General features: G+C 38.7%; 1 long non-coding RNA gene across 1 annotated transcript in view; it reads right to left on the bottom strand.

Moving 5' to 3' along the window:
• Window positions 1-2171: 2171 nt before the first annotated feature.
• The window catches only part of LOC140718734 (uncharacterized), a 73390-nt gene continuing 49194 nt past the window's right edge, over window positions 2172-26367 (bottom strand). The window contains exons 2-4 of the long non-coding RNA XR_012096771.1: window positions 9612-9779; window positions 6413-6498; window positions 2172-3645 (exon numbers count right to left, since the gene is read on the bottom strand). This is a non-coding gene — a long non-coding RNA (uncharacterized lncRNA). The remainder of the gene's footprint in view (window positions 3646-6412; window positions 6499-9611; window positions 9780-26367) is intronic.

A 26367-nucleotide genomic window follows, 5' to 3' on the forward strand; every position in this document is an offset into this window, starting at 1 on the left:
AAGGTTCAGCAGGATCTGCTTGGGCCAAAGAATGGGCCCAAGAACATCAGACGGAACTTGACTCTGGCACTTTGGCTGGTTAAGACACAAGTAGGGATGTCATGTTACAATTGTACAAGCCTTTGGTGAGACCATACTTGAAATATTCTGGTCACCCAGCTATAGGAAGGATGCCATTAAGTTGGAAAGGCTGCGGGCAAAACTCATGAAGAAATTACTAGGGCCAGAGGGCCTGGGTTAAAAGGAGAGGCTGGGTCTCTTTCACCTCTGTAGCAATGGAGATTAAAGAATGACCTTATAAAGGTTCATAAGATCATGAGGAGAGTAAATAAGATGGATGGTCACAGTCCATTTCCCAGCAAAAGGGAGTTTAAAACCAGAGGGAATAAATTTTAAGATGATAGGAGAAATAATAAAAGGGCTGGAGGGGCAACTTTTCCACACAGAGGGTGGTGGGAATATAGAATGAGTTGCCAGAGGAAGCTGTGGAGGCAGGTACAATTACAATGTTTAAAAGACATTTAGATGTGTCTGTACAGTAAACAGGAAGCTTTAGAGGGTAGGACCAAATGCAGGGAAATTGGACTAGTTCAGATAGGCTAGGTCAGCATGGATGGGTTGGGCTTTTGTGCTGGATAACTTTATGACCTTATAACTGGTGACAAGAATTGCAGAGGTACGGCTTCACTTGGCATTGGCTAGCCTGAAATAGTACAGGATCTCAGTGTGCAAAGAAGTTTGCAATGCCTGGATGCTGAACTCACAACAATGAGTTTGGAGCAGGAGTCTGACTCATGTTCTACACCAGGTCAAACTAAGTCCTGCGTCAGGGAACAGTTCACATTTTCCAGTGATGTTCAATTTAGCATCCTGATGCTCCTGATGGGCAAATGAGATTGTCCCAATGTTGCTGCATGAGAGAAAGGCTTAAGCGCATAGTTGTTCTGCAAATTCTACGGATGCTGGAAATCCAGAGCAACACGCACAAAATACTGGAGGAATTCAGCAGGTCACCAATCCTGATGAAGGATCTTAGTCTGAAACACCCCGGTTGATTATTTCGATAAACGCTGCCTGACCTGCTGAGGTTTCCCTGCATTTTGTATCTGCGATACATTGCCATTGCTGCTTATGGAAGCTTACTGCACACAATAGTTACAATGATTGTTTCCTGCATTACTGTGATACATTCATTATGAAAACACTATTAATTAGCTGTAAAATCGAAGGTGGAATATTTTGATGCCATAGAACACCCTCATTCAACAAGTCAGGAACAGCTTCTTCCCATCTGTCATCCAATTTCTGAAAGGACATTGAACCCATGAACACTACCTCACACTTTTTTACTTTCTATTTTGCACTACTTATTTAATTTAATGAACTATATTATATAGAAATACATAATACATACATACACACACATTTTATATACATACACACATGCTTACTGTAATTCATGTTTTTTCTGTTATTATTTTAATGCTGCCTCAAAGGCAACAAATTTCATGATGATGTTAATCCTGATTCCTTTAAATCTCTAATAACTCTTTGTAGTTTCCGAGCATACTCCACAAAGAAGCAAATATTTTCTCACTTAATGCTAATGGTTACACCATGGCTATGGGCACCAACAATATTTTTTACCAAAATTGTCATTGGTCCCATAGGCAGAGACTTCAGGGCAAAGTGGCCTCCATTTATGACAAATCATCCATCAAATAAAGCAATTCTCTTTACATGTACACTTCCTGCTTTATTCTACAGGCCGGGATGGTTTCAGAAAAATAAATTAAAAATTAAAGAAATAGCAACTGCAGAAAGGAAAAGAAATGATAGATAAATTTGTGTAGATTGGAAGTACAAGAGTGCGTCCCTAGGCATTCATTGCACTGGATATCATGGAGTGGAAAATCACAGCGTAACAGTTGGAAATTCCCTTGGAGAAAGGTGCCACTGCAGATTGCAACTAGAATACTGAGATTGGATTACATGAAGGACAGCTGTCAAGATCAATGAAGGTAACAAATGGCAAACCAGCAAATGTGGCTGTCCTAAGCAGACTCCATCGCACAGTAATTCATTGCAATAATACAGGCTCTACTCAAATGAGGAGGTACAAAGAAATGGACTATAGATGTGTTATTAGAAATTATTTTAATCCTTGCATCATATAATTTCAAAATTTTTTAATACTAGTAATCAGCTTCTTATGAGTTTAACGTGGTATTAAGATAAACAGATTAATATTAAAACAACCAAGTTATTTCATGCAAAACCTGCAAATAATGTTATAAATGCTACACAATACAATTGCAAAGAATTACCGTATATATATAAATGAGGTTACTTTTCCAAGAGGATCATTAAAAGACAGTTAGTTACTTTTAACAGTTCAAGGTACATATTGATCATCATTTACTGTTGTTGTTTGAATTGAAAGCTTAGAAACTGATACTATATGAAATTAATAAAGGTTGCAATGTACATTTCAAAAATGACAAGGGCTTGTGAACCAGATGCAGTGTTTAGTTTCATTGGTCGATTGTTAAATGGAAGACCACTGTCTGCATTCCTTTCCTATAACTGATATCATCTTCATGAAATCAGGAACAGACAGATTAAAATACAGCAGCAGGCAAACCTTCTTACCCTCTCCCTATGTCAAAATATGATGCAATTCCCCATGAAAATTGGCTAGACAATACAAATAGGAGAAAAGATTTTTTTTTGCTTAAAATAATTATTCAACTGACTGAGTGGATCAAGTCTGGGAACTTCTTGCCTGGTTATTATTTGAGTAAACTTGCTGAGCTTGTTTGCTTTATTTTCATGAAAATTATATTTTTCAGTATTTTATTATTTGATGTCAGTCAAAACTATAATATATGTTATTAGTACTGATAGTAGGAAGGGTAATTCACAAAGACTCCTGATAATTATCCAATGCTATTCACTGGAGAGCTACTCATAAAAGAAATAGGTTTGGTGGTAATGATTATGAGGAACATCACAAGGGACATACTATCAAAACAAATGACAGACTGTCTACTTGACTGATAATGCGTGAGCTCATGGTATGGGCCTCAATGAGAAATCAGTATCCTGATACTAAGAGGAAAGATTTTTTTAATTTGACCAGGAAACTCAAAAACAAAATGAAAAAGATAAATAAAGATAAATATTGGCCATTTTCCCTGCACTTGCCAAAGTGTGGCTATAAAAAGTATGCAAGATAAAATGCATGGGTTCATTTTGTCGTTGTTCAGCCAAACTAATCATTAACCACAAGTATCTTAAAATCATAACAAAATTAGGTACAGTTTTAGACATAGGTAAAAAAATCTGAAAAGTGAAAATGCTTTAAAAATAATGAAAAGTTTCTAAATATCAAAAAAATTACAATAAAAGCAGTAAAAGTGGGGAAAAACTAAATCAAATCAATATTTGACCATCCTTTGCCTTTAAAACTGCATCAATTCTATTAGGTACACTGACATGCAGTTTTATAAACAAAATGGTTGGTAGGCTGTTCTAGGCATCTTGAAGAACTTGCCACAGTTCTTCTGCAGAGTTTGGCTGTCTTGTTTGCTTCTGTCCCTCCAGGAAATCCCAGACAGCCTCGATGATGTTGAGATCGGTGCTCTGTGGAGGCCATATGAAACCATATAAAAAATCTGGGGCACCTAAGACTTTTGTACTTAACAATGTAAATACACTTAAGTCTAAGAAAAAAACGTCAGGAAAACTGTATCAGTCATGACAAAGAGATCAGTATATAGAAATGGCACAGCTTCAGAAAGAGAACTGCTTAGCTATTGAATAAAAATACAAAAATATTTAATCTTTGTGACATATTTAACATGTATGAATTATAGAAATAACACTCCTATCACTTGCCAGCATCTAAAAATCATCATGTTGTGCTGGAAATTCCTTTTGAGGGATATGGTGCTAACTCAATCCAATATCAAACACCTGTCGACTGGTTGTCCATTCACCAGACAGCACGGGCTACAACCCTTAAAAGGGCTGCTGTAACATCATCCAACACTTGCTGCAAGTGGTGTGTATTTGACAAGTAGTCTTGTACACCTCACCAAATAGCAATGTGCAATGCTTAAAGCGCTGGACCATTGAAATTTTTTCCCCGAACCCTTGAGTCAGTGTTAAAGTTATGTAAACCATAACTTACAAAACATAAAATTATCCATAAAATAAAAACAAACATGGCAGACATAAATATCAATGTAATAACCAAGTGTGTCTATTAGACCTCTAATACCAGAAAAGACTACCATTCAGCAATTAGCTTCACCACTACATTCACCACTATCCCCCCCCCCCCAGGAAACCTAAATATTTGCCCCATTTTTGTGTATAGATGTCCAATCTATCAAACTGTTTGTAAGACATGCATTCAAAAGTTGCCACTTTGGCTATTTCGGTGGCCCACTCCTGAAATGATGGTCCCCCCCAAGTTTCTCCAACCTCCAAGTATAATTTGTCTTCCTACCATTATACTTGTCTGGATCCAATTTTGAGAGTGTTTATCCCCAAGTAACCCAAGTGTGTCTCCCAAGACGAAAAATCTGGGGCAGAAAGGGAGTTGAATACCTAAAACTTAACCAATATACTTATATATCATAATCCAAAATTCTTGAATTCTGGGACGGGACCAGAGAGCACGTACTAAATCCCCTTTATCCACCTCACAGCACCAGCATTCGGGGTGCTTTTCAACCCTAATCTATGTAACCTTGTTGGAGTCCAATAGAAATGGTGTAGGATCTTAAACTGAATAAGGCACACCCTCAGGTCGCTTGACATTGTTTTGACTTTTTTGCAGATTTTGTCCCACTGTTTTGTCTCAAAAGTCACACTCAGGTCTTTTTCCCATGCTCTTTTAAGACCCAACAGAATTTTGTCCCCAGAAATTTGTGTTAAAGCTGATTAATAAGTTGAAGCTTCGTGACCTAGACCATTGATTAAGAGATTTGAGTTTGTATCCTACCATGGCAGCTGGGGGAATTTAAACTAAAGTAATTACATTTCAGAAATTGTATTGGCAATTGTCATTACCATTTTTTTTTAAAAACGCCCATTTGGTTCTACCTTTCAGGAAAATAAAATCTCCAGTCTTGCTGTATGTTACTGCTGAGCCACAATGTGATTAGTTAACTATGTGAAGTGGAGGAGCAATTCAGGAACAGTTACAGGGATGGAAAATAAAAGAATGGGCAATAAATAAACAATGTCACCAAGGCTCACTGACACCTTCACAGAATCCTTGAGCATTGAAAGATGTTGCTGGAGAGCAGGTGGTGTGAGAACAAATTCAAGGGGTAAACCTCTGACCTCACTCTTATCTGTTGAAGCTCTCTGTTTATAACCATAGAGATAGAGGTAACCAGTGCAAATATCTTGTGCGGACAACATCCTGTTTTCGCACTGGGACCACTCACCACTACACCTTACGTGACACTAACACTCTGCTAAGTGGGGTAGATTCTGAACAATCTAACCGCTCAAAACTGGGCATGCACGCGGGGGAAGAAGCATATTCCACTATGACCTATGACACCAGTCAACCATTACTATCAATAAGACCGATTATTCCCATGGAACAGCCAGTGCAAAAAAAAATAACAACCACAACACAGAAAGGAGTTTGCACGTTCTCCCTCTGATAGTGTAGGTTTCCTCAAAGTACGCCGGTGTCCTCTCACAGTCCAAAGACATATCTGTTGGTAGGTTAATTGGTCATTGTAATTTGTCCTGTGATTAGGCTGGGATTAAATTGGGGGGACTGCTGGGTGGTGAGGCTTGAAGGGCCTAGTCCACTCCGTATCCCAATAAATAACTGAACTAAATGAAGACTTATATTTATGCTAAACAGTGGAAGAAGCAAGCTAACACATGAACCGATGTGATACAGCAACAAACTGATCAGATCAAAGCTCTTCAGCTCTGCATCATACAGTTATGAATGGTGGTGGCATCCGTCGGTCTTGAGAGACCATGGATCTGCGCCTGGAGTTTCCAGGGCGCAGGCCTGGGCAGGGTTGTATGGGAGACTGGCAGTTGCCCAAGCTGCAGGCCTTCCCCTCTCCACGCCACCGATGTTGTCCAAGGGAAGGGCACTAGGACCCATGCAGCTTGGCACCAGTGATGTCGCAAAGCAATGTGTTGTTAAGTGCCTTGCACAAGGACACAAACACACTGCCTCAGCTGAGGCTCGAACCAATGACCTTCAGGTTACTAGTCCACTAGGCCTTGCCCACTAGGCCATGCGCCAACCATATGTTATGAATAATAGTGATTAATTAAATATTGAATAGAGAGAGGAGGCCCATGGATGTCACTATTCTCAATATGCAAAAACTGAATACATTAGTAAAAGCCAAACAACCTGCAACCATCTTCACCCTGAAGCAAGAAGATTTGAAGAGAGCAGGCTCAAGACTTCACAACCATCTGAAAAATGGGGGAAATATCCTGAAAATACATAAATAAAATAGTTTTGTTGTTTCCTTCTCTGTGCGTTCTCTAGGTCAAAATTATAAACAGAATTCAAAAGGAGCTAAAGTCGTTCTTTATAGAAGCTGACAATTACTGGAGCTCTTGAAAGAACTTATCACTGACCTCAAGATTTTTTGTACTGTATAATTTATTCTGCAACATATTAATAAACTATCCAACTGTATCACCATTTCCTTTCTCCCTGGTGTGTTCTGTAGATCTTTGCTTTCTAGGCAACACTTCGCCTCTGATCACTTTGTTCAACCAGTTATCTATATCACCAACATATCTTGATTCCTTTATATTTAGCCCTCCTACACTCTCTTATTTGCTGTCATTCTGTATGGTAACATCAACATACCTGGACCATATCGGTCCTTATGAATGGTCTTGGTCTGAAACATCGACCATACTCTTTCTCACCCATGCAGCCTGGCCTGCTGAATTCCTCCAGCATTTTGTATGTGTTACCATATCACGTCCGCATTTTCAAATTAAGTAAAATATAGTCAGTAATGACCTTGACATCGTTCACCAAAGTGCCCTTATGGCATTTGGTTAATAATTCTTTTGCTGTGTTATACGTCCAAGAAAACAATCAGTAGAATGTCACTGATGTTGATAGCTAATTATGTAAGTATCCAGCGTGCATAATGCATCTAGCCAGCAAACTGATTGGAGTAATCAGACTGCTCATTACCTTAATTATACCTTCTAACCGCCCAGTTTCCTTGTAATTTCAGAAATTCCACTGTTGTTCTGTAGCTGCAGATGAGAGTTTACAGCTACAAACAATTTCAGAGACTTCCAAATCTTAACAAGTTCTGCAATTATTTTCAGTGTAAAAGACTGATGTAAATATTTATTTCTCATTTTCCACAGTCCATCCATGGGCATTGTATGTCCAAGAGCTACCAACCCATCTAACACTAAATCGCCATTGGCCACGTTAGAAACAAAATCAATAAAGCAGCTCTTATTTGAATGTCTGCGGAGGAAAGGCCTTTGTTCATTACCAGAATGTCATGTTCAGTTCATCTCAGATGTCCCTTTGTGTAAACTGAGGGAGCCAATCAATTTAATAACATCATTGTTAACAATATTAAATGACTTATTTGGTAAATAATCAGTTTGCCCTCCTTTCACTAAGATTCCCATTGAAAGGGAACTGTTTCATAGGAAATTAATATTATTCAAGTCTTTGAGAAGACAAAAAAAATGAATGACCAAGTAATCAACAAATTAGGCATAGCATTTTAGCCACAATCTGCTTCAATTTCCTGATCCAATGCTGCTTGAGGACTAACTCCTGATTATGTAATATCTAAATGATAATAAACAAGGATATTTAATTCCCATTTAAACATTATCTACATCTGTCCTTAATAACACAGAAATACCACAGATTGTTATTTTGGGCTCGAGTAAACCTGCCTCTGGCCTAGAAGCAAGTTGAGTCATATACTTGTAATGCCATAACTGGGAGATACACTCTGCTGGGCCAATGGACTGCAGGCAGAGCTGGCAAGGAAAGAAGTAACATAAGGTTTATAAACCACAGCTCTCCATTAGGTTCAATCTCCTGTCTGTGTTGAATAAGCTGATCTTGGCTGGGTGGAAATAGGACTGCTGCAATTGCAAGATGTGGCCCAGTGTTTGGGAGGAAAAAAATTGTCCAGGGAATCAATGCCTTCCAAACGGGAGAAAGCAGATAAAAACTTATGAACCTAGCAGAAGGAAAGTCGAAACCCAAAACAGACCTCATCAGATGAATAGGATTTACCCACATTTAGAAACAACTGACAGTTATTCAGAACACATCTGATTCCTACACAGTAACTTCCGAAACAACTGAGGAATTCTTGTATTAGACATTTTTGCATTTTTTATCAAGGACACAATAGAGTGACTCTACACCTTTTGAAATTCTAATTGAATTATGACCCGTGGTTTTTTTCGATTTTATTATCAATAATGCTCATTCACCTTTCAATATGGTTAAATTATTCATGAGTTTTTACTATTTACATTTGAATAGTAAACAAATTGAACCGGAAGATTGCCCAGTCTGCTACTTCTCCAAGACTTTTCTGTAAAACCACATGACCTTCCTGATTTGCCATGAATGGAAGTGCCTCCAGGCAATTACTTTGAGGTTTCTTCTGCTTTCACATTCTGTCATAACACACGAGAAAACTTTGCTCAACGTTTCTCATCTTTTTATGTCTGCATGAGCTATTTAAATACTGTCGCATTTTAATTCATACCAAACTTAAAATTTTGTATCAAAAGAGCAGACTATAAACTGGGCATTAATTCCCACATTTTCTGGATAGTAGTTCATATCAATGAGAGGATTCTGACATGCTGCGTCACTGTCTGGTATGGGGAGGGGGTGGTGTGGTGTGGTTACTGCACAGGATGAATGACGTTACAGAAAGTTATAAAATTAGTCAGCTTCCATAGTATTCCAGACATCTTCAATGAGCGATACCTCAGAAGGGGGACTTCTATTATTAAGGACCCCCATCACCCACACCAACCCCACCTCTCATTGTTGCCATCAGAAGCCTGAAGACACTCACTCAGCAATTCAGGAACAACTTCTTCCCCTCTGTCATCTGATTCCTAAATGGACATTGAACCCATGAACACTACCTCACTTTTGTTTTATTATTTCTCTTTTTGCACTTTTAAAAATTCCTGGTCAATGGCAAGGAATCTTGTGGCGGGTGATTCACCGCCTGACTCCCCAAAGCCTGTGCACCATCTACAAGGGTCAGGTCAAGAGTGTAATGGAATACTTGCCACTTACCTGGATGAGTGCAGCTCCATCAACACTCAAGAAGCTTGACACCATTCAGTACAAGGCAGCCCACTTCATTGGTACCCCTTCCACAAGCATCCAATCCTCCTACCATCAATGAACAGTTGCAGCAGTGTGTACTATCTACAAGATGCAGTGCAACAACACACCAAAGTTCCTGAGGCAGCACCTTCCAGACCCACAATCAATACCATCTAGAAGGGCGAGAACAGCAGATACCTGGGGACACCACCACTTGGAAATCCCCCTCCAAGTCACTCACCATTCTGACTTGGAAACATATCGCCATTCCTTCATTCCTCCCTAACAGCACTGTGGGTGTACCTACACCTCAGGGACTGCAGCGGTTCAAGAAGGCAGCTCATCACCTCCTTCTCAAGGGCAACTAGAGATGGGCAATAAATGCTAGCTTAGCTGGTGACGCCCACATCTGTAAATGAATAAAAAATATATTTTTAATTTAACTATTTACTGTACACACACACACTTATATATACTTACTGTAATTGATTTACTTACTTATTTGTTCTCTAGATTATCATGTCAACAAATGCCACTAAGTCAACAAATTTCATGACATATGCTGGTGATATTAAACCTGATTCTGATTCTGTTGAAAGTAAAGTTGGTAGCGTTTATCTGTCCTTATCCACAAGGAAATAAATGTGCCCTAAACAGAAATGTAGTATGTGTTCTATGTTCTATGCACATCAAAGAAAAGGATAATTCTTGCATAAAGTCAGGTCTAAGTCATTTGTCAGACACACACAAAGCAGATTGTTGTGTTGAATTCTGAAGGGCCGATTGCCCTGAAGCTAGACTCAGTGGCCACTGTTGTAGTTACCTCCTCTATCTAATTAAGTGCCCATTGAGTGGACGTTTATGGTCTTTTGCTGCTGTAGCCCAATCACTTTGGTTTGTGACATGTTTTGCATTCAGAGATGCTCTTCTGCACACAACTGCTGTAACCTGTGATAATCTGAGTTGCTGTCACCTTCCTTTCAGCCTGAACCAGTTTAGCTATTCTCCCCTGACCCCTCTTATTAACAAGGCATTTTCATCCATAGAACTGCCGCTTATGGGCTGGTATTTGTGCATTGCAGCATTCTCTGTAAATTCTAGAGACTTCTGTGCATGAAATTCTCAGGAAATCAGCAGTTTCTGAGATATTCAAGCCACCCTATCTGGCCACAACAATCATTCCATGGTCAAAGTCACTTAGATCACATTTATTCCCCATTCTGACATTTAATCTGAACAACTGAACCTCTTGATCATGTCTGCATGCTTTTATGCACTGAGTTGCTGCCACATAATTAGCTGACTAGATATTTGCATTAATGAGCAGGTGTACTGGTGTATCTAATAAAATGGCCATATGATGTGCATTTGCTGCAACATTCCTCTCAAGAATAAACCATTATACTACATAAAAGCCTGATAGTTATTCCTTATTGCTTATGGTGTAGTTATCCAAATTTTAATTCAGTTCAAACTGTCAAACCCGAAGCACAGTTCAGTTTATGTTGGAGGTCTACAGTAGGCACACAAGAAACTCAAATTCCTGCTGTCCTGCAGAGAGATGAAGACAACATCAAATCTTAAAACCTATATGTTCTGTACTGTTGTACTGATCAATCTGAGGAGTCAACTCTGCCTCTTAAGATGCTGCCTGCCCTTTTGGATATTTTCATCATTTTTCGATTTATTTCCAATCATTTCACTTTGGTAGCTCCTGTACTGATGGAAGTTTAGTATTTCAAGCTTCTAGACACAGTTATTTTAAACAATGTGCCATAATCAACTGACTTTGATTTATTTACCAAGTTATGATTTATGTGCTGGCTAACTATTTTCCTGCCCCTTAGGATTCCTTCTCCAACAACCTCTTAGAACTTGTTACATGAGGAAACTTCAAGCTCTTAGGACCCATTTAATGACTTTCTGAACATCAAACATGTTCATATGATATATAGGTGCTTTAGTATCAGCTTTTACAGCTATTCTAGATAAAGAAGGAATAAATTCCAACCTGCAGAGAAAATAGTTTTAATTAAAAAAAAGATTGGCATGCTGGCACAATGTATTCAAAATATATTGATCACACTTCAATTTTAGAATTGCTCTTTAAAAAAAATTAATATGCCTCTGTGGTCTCAGTATTTCCCAGTTGTTTGAGCAGAAGTTATCTCATATTTCTAACACTGATGTGAACTGGCCGCATGGTAACATCTCTGATTCAGGACATTTGTAATTTATATGGAGAGTAGCAAACAAAATTGAATTCCTATTTTATATTTACATGGGTTTCTGTCTCACATTTTCCAAATTAACATACACTCTCTGATTTGTAACTTTGGGTCAGCTCCAGGTATTAATGGAAATCTGGCAACAGTTGGCAATAAAACAGAAAGAAATGTGTTCGCCGAAACCAGTGACTTCCAAAATGACCCTTCACTTTTTTTCCTCCTAATTTTTATGAATGCATTGAAGTATCTAAATGCATTGATTTAAACTAGGAATGATTTAGTGTTTATTTGTGTTCAACATTATTGCCAACTGTGACGTTTTGATCTGCACTCTATCTTGTCCACCATATTATCATTTCTCATAGTCTGGGGTAGGTGCTGCATCAACACTAATCCTTCACTAATCAGTAAAGGAGTACTCTTACTATATCACTATCAACAGGTTTAATGATCGTTATAGACCTACAAGCTAATAACTGCTCAATAACTCCTCTGTACTTTTTTCACAATTTGCCTGGAAAAGCTCAATAGCATCTGCCTCTTTGCAACACCTCACCCACCCCAACCTCCTCATCACCATCTGAATGCAGCTAACAAATTTGCAGTTCAAATTTACACCTATTTGATTAAACTTGTTCTGATCAGCATGATTTATGAGGTCTGATGAAGATGTGACTCTGTGCAGGCGAAGCAGGAAGGTGTGAGATGTGTTCTGTACTCATTCCAAGTTTTTATGCTAAAGGATGTCATATCAGATAAATCATGGTGAAATTAAATGAAAAACACTCACTTCATTCTCCCCATAAAGCCGCTGGTCTACATTAAGTAGATTTTCTATTTATCAATGCTCCAGTTGTCCTTAACATTGACATTGAGCTCTTCGTGCATGGCTGAAATTCTGTAAACTCAGCTCATTGTCAAGAAACAACCATAACATTAGACTTTTTAACTGGGAGATGCTTCAGCATTTTAGCAGAGCAATTTTAAAAAAATTATTTTTAGAAAGCAAATAACTTTGAAACAATAATTTGTAAAATTGAGATCTGACCATTTATCTAAGCAACTATGTTTACATCAAAACAGTCATCTTGAAAAATGGAAATGTGTTATGCTTTTGAAATGTCGTATTCTATTTGTTTATTTTAAACAAAAAAAATCTAAATTAGAATGTGCAGAATAACCTATGCAAATTGATAGAGCTTTGTGGAAATGAGTAAAAGCAATGAAGAGGTTCACAAAAACGGATCAAATTAGAGAAAATTACAGGAAAGCGAGTGACTTTCAGAGAGCCTAGCCAATGGCCTACCTTCTCTCAAAAAATCATGCTCTCCAGATTCTCACACAGAGACTTTGTATATTATTGGTTTTCTCCCACCACTTCTGATTTTTGTCATAAAAACTAATGTTTCTCTGCACTTTCAAGAATTATTTTAATAATGAATGGTAGTCTTGATTCACATTGAAATCCAGGCAGGCAAAATATATTTTGGAATGTTTCAGTTAAAGAAATTACTAATTCTGATTTCAAAAACTAAGTTACATGTTGACTATAATTGGTGCGTAGTTGGCAAAAATTGCATACTCCCAGAGTTCTCAAAAGTAGATCATCAGATGGTAGACAGAATTTATGGAAACTATAAACTATTTTTCTTTATTAGTATAGCAATCCTGGTTATTGTAATATTTGATAGCATTTACTTTTGGTACTGCAAACAGGCCTTCAAAATTACCTCTTTCTTGATCATATCTAATTTTAATTAACAATGCAAATATTGTTATTATAACAATTTAATCTGAAGCAGCACTGTCCTATATTTTGCAAAAGTTCAATCATTTTGGATCACTGTGTCATTGCCATCTCAGATTCATGAATCAATTCAACGAATTATTATGGAAAAGAAGGAGGTAGTTTAGCCCATTGAGTCTATGCCAATTTGTAGTTGAGATAACTCTTGCAAGTTAGTCACTTTCAGGTAACTTTCTAATTACACTTTGTCAGTCTCAATCAAATCATATTTCCACCCCTGAAAGCAGCAAGTTCCAGAACATGATTTATCTTCATTGAAAATAAAGTTTCCTGCAAATGTTTAAATTTGTGTTCTCTTGAACCATTAGCTCATGATGACCACTTGCTCTATTTGCCCTGCCTAAACTGGTCAAGATCTACTTTTGACTTCCAAATCATGTCTTAGAGTACTTGCTAACTTGTTTTGTGCTCTTCAATGGTTCCTCACTGTACAATGTACAATCCCTCATAGAGGGATCAGAAGTGGAGAGAGTGAGCAGTTTCAAGATCTTGGGTGTCAAGATCTCTGAGGGTCTAACCTGGTGCAGTTATAAAGAAGGCAAGACAGTGACTATACTTCATTAGATGTTTGAAGAGATTTGGTATGTCAACAAATACACTCAAAAACTTCTATAGGTGTACCATGGAGAGCATTCTGACAGGTTGCGTCACTGCTTGGTATGGGGACGGTGGGGGGTGGAGCTACTCTACAGGACCGAAAGAAGCTGCAGAGGGTCGTAAATTTAGTCAGCTCCATCTTGGGTACTAGCCTACAAAGTACCCGGGACATCTTCAAGGAGTGGTGTCTCAGAAAGGCAGCATCCATTATTAAGGATCTCCAACACCCAGGGCATGCCCTTTTCTCACTGTTACCATCAGGTAGGAGGTACAGAATCCTGAAGGCATACACTCAGCAATTCAGGAACAGCGTTTTCCCCTCTGACATCTGATTCCTAAATGGACATTGAACCCATGAACACTACCTCACTTTTTAAATATATGTTATTTCTTTTTTAAAAACAGTTTTTAATCTATTCAATATACATATACTGTAATTGATTTACTTACTTATTTTTTTTTCTTCTTCTTCTTTTATATTATGTATTGCATTGAACTGCTGCTACTGAGTTAACAAATTTCACAACACATGCTGGTGATAATAAAACTGATTCTGATTATCCTGATTCTTTAAATTTTACCATGTATCCCAATGCATTTTTTCTTTTATGAACAACTACATCCTTTTTTACCCTTAACTCATATTACCAATGTCCATATATCCTAACCTCTAATGGAATTCCAATAGTATAATGTATTTATTTACTTTATTAACACAAGATTCTACAGAAGCTGGAAATCCAGAGTAACACGCACAAAATGCTGGAGTAACTCAGTAGATCAGGCAACATCTATGGAAAGGAATAAAGAATCAGTGTTTCGGGCTGAGACCCTTCATCAGGACTTATGATGAAGGGTCTCGGCATGAAACATCACCTCTTTAGCTCTTCCCATAGATGCTGCCTGGCCTGCTGAGTTACTCCAGCACTGTGTGTGTTATTTACTTCATTGTTGCAACCCGATCTAAGATGTTCTGAAATTGGGCTATTTTGCCCCAAATGTGATAGTTCATTTTCACACGTTTCACTTTGCACTTTTTCTGGTTCCACTTCTGTGTTGAATGTATTATAGTGGTGAAAACATTAACAAGGCTATTGCCTAATGACTCACTGCCAAAGCACATTCTTTAGATGACTATCCAGTGATACAATTCAACCAACTACACAACATAACAAGCTGCCTACGGCTCTCCACTGTGTCACTGATGCTCGAGTCAAAGAGGTCCTTTAAACCAGAAAACGAGATGTCTTTATACATTCCTAGTAGGAAATTGCCAATAAGGTGGACACAAGAGTGTCTGCTATAAATGCATTCCCTTTTTGAGTCGAGTAGCCAAATCACACTCTTAGCTGTGAATGTAAATGTTATGTTTATCTACACTATCCCCATGGAGACTTTTTTTGACTTGCTCGGTGGAGAAATTAGCAGCGGAGTGTATCTTAGTGAAGGTAGTTTCTCGAGGATTCTGAGGCAAGGCTCCTGAGAGTGTAGGTGACTCTAACAGCGACTTTGAGAGCAAAGCCAGCAAACGTGGCACAGTAGTGTAGTGTTAGCACAACGCTTTACAGTACTGGCGACCCAGGTTCAATTCCAGCCACTGTCCTGTAAGGATTTTGTACATTCTCCCCGTGACCGCATGGGTTTCCTCCGGGTGCTCCAATTTCCTCCAATAGTCCAAAGACATCCCAGTTGGTAGGATAGTTAGCCATTGTAATTAGACAATGGTTAAATCAGAGGTTGCAGAGCAGTGTGGTTCAAAGGGCTGGAAAGGCCTATTCCATGCCTTATCTCAATAAATAAAACAAACAGACAAATAAATATATGGATAGATAAATAAAAGAATCAAGGATCTTATATTTGTTGATCGTCATTTTACTCATATGGAAAATACAGCAGTATAGAGGCAATGTGAAGATGGAGTATGCTTGTAGGCACACAACTCTTTATGTGAAACAAAGTGCTTGTAGGACATTAAAAAATCAACCTCAGCTTCAAAAATTATCACTTCTCCTTGCAAGAAACTGACTGGAAGGTGCTTCATTGAATTGAAAATTGAACCCATTTGTCTGTCTTTGTATGTTTGTGTTTTTCATTGATCCTTCTGTATTTTTTTTCCGTGAATACCAGCAAGAAATGAATTTCAAGGTAGTATGTTCTTTGAGCTTTGAATATTCTGGGGAGTAAACAGCTGAGCTTCAGCTGCAGGAATGAGCTGCAGCACAATGTCCAGAGACAACCAACTCAATTCCTTTCTGTTCTCCAGAGTGGCCTACCATCCTGAATTCTGCCAGAGATCCTCTGAAGATATTACAATGGACCTTAGCGAAACATTCCCTCGTTCATCCTTAACGTAACAAATAATCACTAGGCTCTAGATTATACAGTGCAGAATCTACGACATCTGCCATCTTAATTAAAAATAAACTAAGGCCACCCCTTTATAAATAATATTCTTCTGAGAAGATATTAAAATAAGATGTTGGCCTTTATAAATCAGAGCATTGAGTATAGGAGTTGGGATGTAATGTTAAAATTGTACAAGGCATTGGTAAGGCCGAATTTGGAGTATACAATTTGTGTACAGTTCTGGTCACCGAATTATAGGAAAGATGTCAACAAAATAGAGAGAGTACAGAGAAGATTTACTAGAATGTTACCTGGGTTTCAGCACCTAAGTTACAGGGAAAGATTGAACAAGTTAGGTCTTTATTCTTTGTAGCGTAGGAGGTTGAGGGGAGACTTGATAGAGGTATTTAAAATTATGAGGGGGATAGATAGAGTTGACATGGATAGGCTTTTTCCATTGAGAGTAGGGGAGATTCAAACAAGAGGACATGAGTTGAGAGTTAGGGGGCAAAAGTTTAAGGGTAACAAGAGGGGGAATTTCTTTACTCAGAAAGTGGTAGCTGTGTGGAACAAGCTACCAGTAGAAGTGGTAGAGGCAGGTTCGGTATTGTCATTTAAAGTAAAATTGGATAGGTATATGGACAGGAAAGGAATGGAGGGTTATGGGCTGAGTGCGGGTCAGTAGGATTAGGTGAGAGTAAGCGTTCGGCACAGACTAGAAGGGCCGAGATGACCTGTTTCCATGCTGTAATTGTTATATGGTTATAAGAAGATGTGTGTTTTTGATATTATCACAGTAACCATATTTTTTAGCCACACACTCAAAATGCAGAGGAACTCAGCAGGCCAGGCAGCATTTATGGAAAAAGTACCCATCCTGCCAAAAGGTTTTGGCCCGAAACGTCAACAGTACTTTTTTTCCATAGATGCTGCCTAGCCAGCTGAGTTCCTCCAGCATTTTGTGTGTGTTGCTTGGATTTCCAGCATCTGCAGATTTTCTCTTGTTTGTAACCATATTCTCTCTTTGTTTTTCAATAAAAGTTTTGAAGCTAACAACTTTTATTAAAATATTAAATCAGATTAATCTAGTTATTAGATTTGTGGACCCAACCATGAAATTCTATTTATTCTGTTGTTTTTTAATACAGCAAGGCTTACAGATTTTAAATGCAATGCATGAGAAGTTAATAATTTGAATAATTAAATCACATTTCTGCTCCAGATCCCCTCTAACAGAGACAAATCTATTGTTTTACAAGTACAGGTTTTAATCATCACAAACTTCTCATTTGACAGGTTACAGACTTCTCTTAGTCTCCATAGAGACTTCTAGCGTTTCTTCCTGGCGACCTGTAATCTTGACTGCAGACAGCCATTCCTCTGAGACTTGGGATAGATTTATTATATTTTCACAGCAAACAATGGAAGAGATTTGAAGAGAGCAGAATCTATCACTGTATATTTGGTTAAAGAAGGCTTCTCAATAGTCTGTACTTGGGAATGGCACCTCATACAGGAATGAACTTCACTACTGGGTTTACATTTGTAATCTGGAGAGGTGTAATATAATTGGAGTGAATTTCCATTTATATTTGAATTGAAAATGTTTTTGTAAAACTAGCCAAATCTGCTGGAGCTGAATTAGTGATGAAAACTATTGCAAGTTATTTCCTAAAATTTTTCCATTTCATTTTCAAAGTTCCAGTTTAGAGCACTACTTGGTGGCAGGAAATACCCGATGTTTCTTATATTATAATAGAATAATAATTCTCATTGGAATTAAAATCTGGAGTAAAAGTATTTTGAATCCAAATGTCCACAGTAGAAATTCTGAAGCCAAAGTACTCCAGTAAAACTCAAATAATCCAATACCTTTGGGACTCATTTTACTCCAACACTTATAGAAAACATTAGTATTAAAACACAGTTTTGAAATAATTGTCTCATGAACCCAGTGAGTTGACAGGAAGTGCAGGAAAAAGAGCAAATTTCAGCTTTTTAAACAAGTCAAAAAATAAAAGAACTCCGAACCATGGCTCCTGCCGGTGGCTGCTGATGTTTGCAACCTTGACCTAGGCTTGGCTACACACATGACCCACAGATATAGTAATACTCAGCCAATCCTGTGAGCCCATGGATAATAAATCCAAGATAACAAGGACTTAGTGTAATAGTGAGTGAGCCAGATGTCTGTCAGGATTTCCAAACAATTAGATGCTGGATTATCAGTTTTACTGTATCTTAATAGCTCAGAATCATTTGGGTAAGTAATCTTGTCAAGGTCAAGTTTATTGTTATATGCAGAAGTCCACGTCTGCACAGGTGCAATGAAAAACTTATTGCAGCAGCATCACAGGCACGTAGCATCACATAAGCAGCATTCACAAGAAGTGCATCAATTCATAAATTATACACAATTTTTACGAGAAAACACAATAAAAACAAAAAAAAGTCTACTTCTGTACAAGGCGATCAAAGTGGTCAGTGTGCTGCGAAACTTTAGTGAATAGGATTTTGCTGATTGGTTCAAGAACCAAATGGTTGAAGGGAGGTAGCTGTTCTTGAACCTGATGGTGTGGGACATCTGGCTCAATGATAGCTGCAAAAAGATGGCATGGCCCGGACCAGACCATGAAGCAGCCAGTCAGGATACCTTCAACAGTACATCTGTTGAAGTCTGTAAAATGTTAGATGACAAGCGGAGCCTCCTTAGTCTCCTCCAAAGTAAAGATGCTGGTGTACTTTCCTTGTGATTGTACCGAGCACAGGTCATCTCATATGTTAATGCCCAAGAATCTAAACCTGCTGACTCTTTCCACCACCAATCCCCCATTGTAGATTGGCACATGCTCAGCCTCTTTCTGTGCTCTGCAGTCAACAATTAGCTTGTTAGTTTTCCTGATTCTGCGTGAGAGGTTGCTTTCGCAGCACCACTCACCTAGTTGTCCTTTCTCAAATCTGGTAGGCTGGCTCATCACCCCCTGTGCATCAGCATATTTGAAGATGGCATAGGAGCTGTGTTTAGCCACACAGTCCTGTGTCTATAGAGAGAAGAGGTGGAGAGGGGTGAGCTGAACACATAGCACCTGCATTAATGCAGTTGTTGTTATCATCCCTCTCTGACTGAGGTCTGCCAATGAGGATAGCAGGCATCCAGTAGCAGAGGGAGGTACAGAGGCCCACATCTTGAAGCTTGATGATGAGTTTAGATGAGATGATTGTGTTGAATGCCGAGGTGTAGACATTGAACAGCAGCCTGAAATTCAGGTCTCTGATATCTAGACGACCCAGAGCAGAGTGATGATCCAAAGAAATTGTATCTGTTGTTGGCCTGTTGTAGTGATAGGCAAATTGGAGTGAATCCAAGGTAGCCCTAAGGCAAGAGTTGATTCATATCACAACCAACCTCTCAAAGCACTTCATTACTGGTGATGTAAGTGCCACCAAATGGTACTCATTGAGTCAGTTTTTCTTGGGCACTGGTACAACAGATTTAAATGAGGTGAAGTCTCTGACCACAGAATTGAGAAGCTGAATATGTTCGTAAATACTCCAGTTATTTGGTCCTCATGGATCTTTAGTACTCTGTCATGAGCCCCGTGGACCTCTACGGTGTGCCACAGAGCGTTGGGTTTCTGGGTTTTGTGAGCACCTGTATTTACTAATTGTTATCTTAATGAGAGTCATTAAGCCCTGATGCTTTCTGTCCAATTTTGTCAAGTTGATTGTGACTGGCACGGTTTCCGCTTTCTATGATTATTTAATGCAGACCCTCATTTAGCGCTGATCGCGGGATCCTTTGTATGGAGAATGATTTGAATCACAGTGACACTCAGTCGTGCCACCAATGCTCTGTTGGTATCCTGATGGTGTTTCCATCTCTGCAAGAGAGTCTGTCGTTTCTCCACTCCTGGGTTCAGTCATTGCCAGTGCGCTCGTGACAGAGTATGCCCTTCCTCCGCACCTGAGTTCTGTCATTGCCAGTGCTCACCATGACGGTAATCAATCAGGTATGCTGTCTGGATCAGATTCCTTTCACGGATTCGGCCTCTAGAGGGATGCCCAGACATCAGCCTCAGAGACTAAAATGAGAGGGTCATCCCGAGAACTGAGGATTCGTGTGGGTATGTCATTGTTCTCCCGTTCAATGCAGCACAAAAGGCACTTTCAGCTCATCTGAAAGGGATGGTTCATTGCCACTGCTACCTGACCTTGCCTTGCAGGAAGTTATCAGGTGCAAACCCTGGCACAGCTGTCGAGTATCCATCTGTGATTCCAGTTTAGTCTGAAAATGCTTCTTTGTGATCACGGTATTGCAAACAGAATGTTAATTCTTTTCCTTACCCTTCAGCTTCGATTATTTTTGTGGCTAAAGAGCTGTAAGAGTGAAATTTAATATAGAGACATTTAAAATTCTATACTTTGGCAGAGAGAATAAGGTGAGACAATATAGACCAGTGGTTCCCAAAGTGGGCAATATCCCCGGGGCGGTGGCAGTTTCCAAAGGGGTGATAAAAATAAAGGGGTAATGGGGGCAGCTGAAGGATTACACTCTTAAATTAAAAAAAATACATTGCTTATTATCAGTATTTGATTCTCAGTACCTCATTACTGATTACAATGATTATGTAAACTGCATCTCTTGATAACTCACCGTTTTCTTAGATTTTGCTCGAAGCACATTGTACATCTTGAAAAGCAATGAAACACTTCTGTATTTGACATATTTGAGAAATCTGGACTGAAGAAATTGTGTTAATTCTGGGCCCAGTTTGCACATGATCACCCTTCACTACTGTAGTTCAGTGTTAGCTGGTACAATGCACATCCTCTAATCACACAGTGACACATTTCCTGTGAATGAGGGTATAGCATTCAATGGGAGAAAGTTCAGAGTCTGTCCTTTTGAAAGTCTTGACTGCATTTTTCTAGCTCACAGTCCAATCAAGATACCACTGTGCCGCTTTATATACCCTCAGGCAGAGAATCCGGTTTTGCCTGAGCTATGATGGCGTCATAACTTTCCTCTTTATTGATGCGCTTGAAGTTGGACTTCAACAATAGGCTTAAGTAGTCATTAATCTATACAAAAATGGCAGAAGCAGAAAAAATGAAAAAGACATGTAGACAGTGTAGTGTGGAGTATCGGAAATATGGATTAATACCAGCACCAAGCCCAATAGCAGACTGTTATTGTTACTGTTGGGAAAAAAAATTTCAAATCAGACAATTAAACAGTTTAGGGTTCTTGAACATGTGAAGAGAATACATTTTGAGAAAGCAAGCAAGAACTTGGCTTATTTTCAGTCACCATGACTTTCAGAAGTTGAAAAGACTTCAAAGCATGTTAGTCAGCACTTCACAACAAAACAGTGATGGTTTGTGTGTTTTATAAAACATTTCATTGCTCATTGTTAAATCTAGAAAGACACATACAATTGGAGAAGAACTGACTCTGCCAGCAATAAGGAAGGTTCTGTGTACAGTTGTGCATAGCCGCCAGACTAAATAATTAAAATGAGTCTGCTCAGCAAAATAAAGAAGAGTATATGAAATGCCTGGGAATATGGAAGACACATTGTGCCACATACTTAGGGCAACAGAATTTGCTCTGCAGTTGGAGTAAACTTTGCCAGGCAACAAATCTTTGATTCTTGGTTTTGTTGGCTTTGTTAAAGATGAAAACATGGTTTAAGAGTTGTTTTTTGCAAGGGGACTAGAAGCAGATGCAAATGGGGAGTCAATATTTTGGGTTGTCGAGCATTTGTTCCATGAGAAGGACATTCCGCTCACCAACATTCTTGCACATGCAATAGATGGGGCACCATCAATGTCTGAAGAGAGCTGTACCTAACATATTTACCAGACAATTCACAGACAACATCTCATCACAGAAGAATCTAAGTGATTGGATGCACCAATCATTAAATACTGTTATCACAGAGTATCAATGTGAACAAGACAAAAGAGATGATTGTGGTCTTCAGGAAGGCACAGGTCAAAAGCACTCTCCATTGCACATCAACGGCGTTGCTGTGGAGAGAGTGAAGAGCACAAAGTTTCTTGGTGTGCACCTAATGGATTATCTAACCTGGAGCAACAACACCTCCTCACTTGTTCAGAAGGCATTGTAGCATCTACACTTTCTAAGGACATTAAGGTGTGCAAGGCTCCTCACTCCCATTCTAACAACTTTCTACAGGAGCATCATCGAGAGTGTCTTGTCGGGCTGAATCAATGTGCGGTACCGAAGTTGCAAGACATTGGACGACAAGATCCTGTAGATGATAGTGAAAACCACTGAGAGCATTATAGGTGTCTCCCTCTCCTCATTAGTGACATCTACCTGGAGCATTGCAGACAAGGGGCGCAAAGCATTGTTGAAGATCCTTACCACCCGCCCCACAATCTCTTTAACCCTCTACCATCAGCAAGGAGTCAGGACCAGGACTGACAGACTGGGTAACAGCTTCTTCCCTCAGGCTGTGAGACTAATGAGTACCCTGCCACCACCTAGGTCTTGTCACTAGGACAGTGAGCTGTTTTCTATACTCTTTATTGTTTACCTGTGCTGCTCTTAAACATATATTTTGCATTATACTTTATTGACTTTATTTATAGATTAATGTTTTGGTATATGTGCTGTGTGTGATATATGTTGTGTGGATGCACCATGAACCAGAGGAACATTGGATTGTTTGGTTGTATACATGTACAGTCAGAGAACCATAAACTTGAACTTGGTAAATAAAATTCTTGACTATTTTGAGAGCTTTGTATTGAGAATGATGAACAGTTTGAACACTTGCTGTTGCACACAGAAGTCAGATGGGTCTCAAAAGGAAACTGCCTGAGATTCTTGTATCCACATTTTGAAACTGTGATAAAATTCTTTGAAAACCCAAACGTTTCATTCAGTATTCAACTCACAAATATTATGCATGACATGGCTTGTTTATCAGAATATTTTGCAAAATTCAATAAAATCAATCTTCAGTTGCAAGGAAGTTAAGTGAATCAGTCATCTCCACATTTCTGTCCAAGTTAACCTTATTTAAGTGAAAACATTGGACAACATTACAGCCTTTTCCAATTTCTGAGCCTCTCTGAGTTGGAAGAGAAAGAAAGAATACCAGATAATGATCTTAAAGCATATTGTGCCCATCTGAAAGATCATAAAGACACGCCTGATGGCATTTCAGAATCTTCTCTCAATCCAAGTTCCAGATTGGGTAATAAATCTATTCCTGAACACTTATGACGAGGAATTTACAGGAAGGATGGAGGAAGAACCGATCTTGCTACAAAATGACTTTGAGCTAAGGCTGAGGCTTAAAAAAAAGCATATCAATACCTTTGGTTGTCAAAAGAAATCTCTGAATGCCATCCTGCATGATGGAAAAAGGTCAAGATGCTCTTTATTGCCTTTCCAACATATTTAGTGGAGCAGAGTTTCAGTGCAGTAGTCCAACTTCTTTTAAAGCAATGAAAGGGACCTCATATTACTGAACATGGAAATATGAGACTCCTGAGTGATATTCAGCCTGATGCTGAGAGGCTGATATCACTGCACTAAGCCCATCCATCTCACTGAAAGATGAAAAAGCAATGAAGTAGTGAATCGTTGGACTACTAATGTACACTCTAATATTGATGATAAAAATTGTTTTCACTGTAATTTAAATAAAGAATCATTTTATTTTGTAGCTTTAAATAGATTTGAATAATTGATTGCAATTATTTGTCACTGCTTTGAATTTTCAGTTCCTATTTTCTTTCGGTGCATGGTAAACCAAAATTCTTTATTGTTTTTATGTAATGGTCCAAAAGGGAGAGGGGCATGGGAGATGTGGTCTGGATGTCAAGAAGGTGGTAATCCAAAAATATTTGGGAACCACTGACGTAGGCTAAGAATGGATGAGCAGAGGACTATGTATATCATCAGAAAGGAGGTAAAGAAATCTGAAGACACACACTCAGCAATTCAGGAACAGTTTCATCCCCTCTGCCATCTAATTTCTAAATGGACATTGAACACACGAACACTACCTCACTACTTCTTTATTAATTCTGTTTTGCACTATTTTAAATTTAAATATTTAATATACATATATTTACTTACTGTAATTTACTTTTTTTCTCTATATTTATCATGTATTGCATTGTACTGCTGCTGCTAAGTTAATAAATTTCAGGCATATGCCAGTGATATTAAGCTTGATTCTGATTTTGAAATCTTTGAGACTGAGAGGCCATGTTGCGAAAGCGATTACAGAAAACTTCAGCTACTGTAAGTCAGACATTGAAGAACAGAGTAAAATAGTGGCAATTTTATTTCAAATTTATATAATCATTGGTTATGCCACATTTGGGTTCCTGCATTCAGTTCTGCTAACCACTCTTCAGAATGGACGTGAAGGTCTTAGAAAGGGTACAAAACAGACGTACTGGATTGGTTGCAGGGATGGGAGATTTCATCTTTAAGACTGGGAACATGGTAGTTCTGCTTGGAGCAGAAAAGATTGAGAGGAAATCTGGTAGAGGTGGACAAGATCAGGACTCATTTAGATTGGAGAAACAGAGAATGCACTTAGTTCCAGTACCAGAGGAACTGAAATTGAGTGATGAACAAAATGTAAAAGGGACATGCTAGAAAAAATCTTTTCTAAAAAGAAAAAAATCAGATTGTAATTAGGATGTCAAATTCACTCTCTTAGAAACATAGAAAATAGGTGCAGGAGTAGGCCATTTGGCCCATTGAGCCTGCACCGCTATTCAGTATGATCATGGCTGATCATTCAACTCAGATCCCTGTACCTGCTTTCTCTCCATACCCCCGATCCCTTTAGCCACAAGGGCCATATCTAACTTCCTCTTAAATATAGCCAATGAACCGGCCTCAACTGTTTCCTGTGGCAGAGAATTCCACAGATTCACCACTCTCTGTGTGAAGACGTTTTTCCTCATCTCAGTCCTAAAAGGCTTACCCTTTATCCTTAAACTGTGACCCCTCGTTCTGGACTTCCCCAACATTGGAAACAATCTTCCTGCATCTAGCCTGTCCAATCCCTTTAGAATTTTATATGTTTCAATAAGATCCCCCCTCAATCTTCTAAATTCCAGTGAGTATAAGCCTAGTCGATCCATATTTATAGTCAATCCATAATTATAGTCGATCTATAATTATCTTTATAGATAATGGAAACAAAATCAATCAGGGTCTTTTGAAATAAATTACATGGGCACTTTAGAGAGAATAATTTGCAGGGTAAGGTAGGAAAAGCATAGGAATGGCACTGATGTGATTGCTCTTGTTGGAGTCAGCATAAAATTGATGGATCAAATGGTCTCCGTTGAGCATTGACAATTCAATGACTCCTTCTATTGATGATAATAAAGCGAATCAGTGAGGCATTGGGATAGGGGTCAAGGGTTTATCTCCTTAGTCATTGGGAATCAAAAGAAAGAGAAACAGAATGGATGACTGAGAAGGTTATGGGATAATTTGAACAAAATTACATTCATTGGCTTCTTTGTTAAGTACCTCTTGTACCTAATAAAGAGGTCACTGGCTGACGTTCGTGGTCTGCTACTGCTGTAGCCCATCTGCTTCAAGGTTCGACATGTTGTGTGATTAGACATGCTCTTCTGCCACACCACTGTTATAATATGAGGTCATTTGAGATACTGTCGTCTTCGTGTGAGCTTGAACCATTCTGGCCATTCTCTTCTCTCATTAGCAGGGCATTTTCACCCACAGAACTGCTGCTCACTGACTGTTCTTTTTTTTTGCACCATTCTCTGTAAATACTAGAGGCTGTTCTGTGTGAAAATCTCAGGAGATCAGAAGTTTCTGAGATACTCAAACCACCCATTCTGGCACCAACAATCACTCCACGGTCAAAGTCACTTAGCTCACATTTCCTCCCCATTCTGATGTTTGGTCCAATCAACAGCTGAACCTCTTGACCATATATGCATGTTTTTGTGTATTGAGTTGTTGCCACATGATTGGCTGA

This window comes from Hemitrygon akajei, chromosome 30 (genome assembly GCF_048418815.1).
Source record: "Hemitrygon akajei chromosome 30, sHemAka1.3, whole genome shotgun sequence".
NCBI lineage: Eukaryota > Metazoa > Chordata > Chondrichthyes > Myliobatiformes > Dasyatidae > Hemitrygon > Hemitrygon akajei.